The sequence below is a fragment of the Cervus canadensis genome, chromosome 19, assembly GCF_019320065.1.
Source record: "Cervus canadensis isolate Bull #8, Minnesota chromosome 19, ASM1932006v1, whole genome shotgun sequence".
In the NCBI taxonomy this organism is placed as follows: Eukaryota; Metazoa; Chordata; class Mammalia; order Artiodactyla; family Cervidae; genus Cervus; species Cervus canadensis.
In genome coordinates, this window is record NC_057404.1 from 54,373,327 (window position 1) to 54,375,596 (window position 2,270).

The window sequence follows — 2,270 nt, forward strand, 5'->3', positions numbered from 1 at the left end:
CCCTCCCTCTCTTCCCTCCTCTGTCAGCCAGATGAAGCAAATTCCAAGGCGCCCAAGGGCATGGACAAATCCTGGCTACCTCTATCACCCTGTCACACATTCATTTGCACACAGAGCTTTCTTGTTTTAATGAAAGAAATGTGAGGCTAATAAGAATACCTGTGGGACTTCCCTGATACAGGGCATGTGGGTTCAATCCTTGGTGGGGGAACTAAGATCCCACATGCCTCAGAGCAACTAAGCCCTCCCACCACAACTACTGAAGCCCATAAGCTCTGGGGCTCAGGCCCAACTAGAGAGGCCGTGACCCAAGGGCAAACCCCGCGTGACATGACAAAGACCCCACGTGCCTCAGCTGAAACCCAATACAGCCAAATAAATCAATATCTCAAAAAAATAATGGCTATTGTTACTGTTCTTAACTAAGGGGTATGTGTGTTACTCGCTTGGTGGTATCTGACCCCTTGCAACCCCACGGACTGTAGCCCGCCAGGCTCCTCTGTCCATGGGATTCTCCAGGCAGGAATACTGGAGTGGATTGCCAGTCCCTTCTCCAGAGAATCTTCCTGACCCAGGGATCGAACCCTGGTCTCCTGAATTGCAGGCAAATTCTTTTCCACTTGAGCTACAGGAATTAATACATCTTCTAAATACCAGGTTACAGTCATTAATTCCAAGAAGAATGTAATGATTCACTCATTTTTATTTCTATGTCCACAATTTTCATTATCCCAGATAACTTTATTGCATTCTGAATTTCTTAATATTTTAATGACTATAATTTCACATAATTTTTCTTCAGTAAGCTACTCCTGAGGCCAAAGGCAAGTTTTATAATCCTATAGTCTGAACTATGTCCTAAATCCCTCTCTCTGATAGCAAATTCTTATCCCCATGAAGTATTTTCTTTTTCACTTAGTTTCATATTAAACTTCCCAATATATTTTTTTCATACTATGCTTCTTGGCTTTCCTTTCCTAATGAACTTCATCATTACGTTTGGCCATTTCTTATTAGTCTTCTTGATATCTTCAGACTCCTGTTCTGATTTTCTTCTACCTCCTTCTGAACATACCTACAACCTGCAATCTCTCTAATCACAAATATTTTCCATCTTCTGAGTTGCTGAGCTTTCCTGGAGAAAAATCACATAACTCTGCCAGATGGGGCAGATTTATAGTTTCCAATTTCAGTTGGGTCCTCAAAATTGCTGTCAATTCATTTACTCAAATGACTCCGAGCTTAATGGCGCTGACCTGTGAAATGGTATGAGCCCAGCTCTCCCTTCCTCAGCATTCTATACTTATTTCTGAGTCTTTTGCAGACACTGAGTTGTGAATTTATGAACTGTGATTCCCCACACTGCACTACCCTGGTCTCTCCTCCTCCTTCAGCTTCCACTTGCCCACACCTACTCTGCACACAGTTGCTTGGAAACCTCACCACTGCCAGCCACTACCTTCATATCATAGCATCACCACCAGGAATGCTGTCACTCAATGCTCTGAGTACCTTTCTCCCTTGCAGAGTTAGAATGATGCAAAGCTCACCCTTGTGGCAGAAAAAAGTTTCCTCTCAACCTGTGATCACATGTGATCATCGGAACATCAAAGTAGCTGGGTTCCCAGTAAGAGACTTGCATTATTTTCCAATCTAATCCTGGGAACTTGTGGCCCCCACCTCTTCACCTAGCTGCTCAAGTTTCTTCCCTGGTGCCACAAAGGAAATAGACATGTCATCATTTACCCTAAACTCGCTCTCTTTCCCCTCCAGCTCCTTCTGTAACAAAAATACCTTTTCTACTACTAGATGTCAAAAAGATAACTGCAGACAAACAGAGATGGAGTGTCCAGGTTAGATTAATGGTGTGATCAACTGAAAAAATTCATAATCTAAACATTGAGAATTATGTTTTATTTGGTGGGCAAAAATGAGGACTTCAAGTCCGAAAGTCAGCCTCTCAGATATCCCTGAGAGACTACTCAGAAGAGGTAAGATAGAAGCCATGGTAAGACCAGATGGTTGGAACATCAAAAGATTACTGTTAATTAATGATCTCAAGGTAATGAATTTAGCACTTTTCTATGTATGGGAAAATGCAGAATCTGGACTCATTGAAGTCATTCCTTGATATGCACCTCCTCTATCTGTGGCCGGTATGCTATGCTTTCTCCTCCCGAGGCTCCTCAGGGTACACCTCGGGGGTCATGACAGCAGAGGCTGACTGCCTGATGGTAGGCATCGTGTTTCTACCCTGAGTTCCCTCGGGG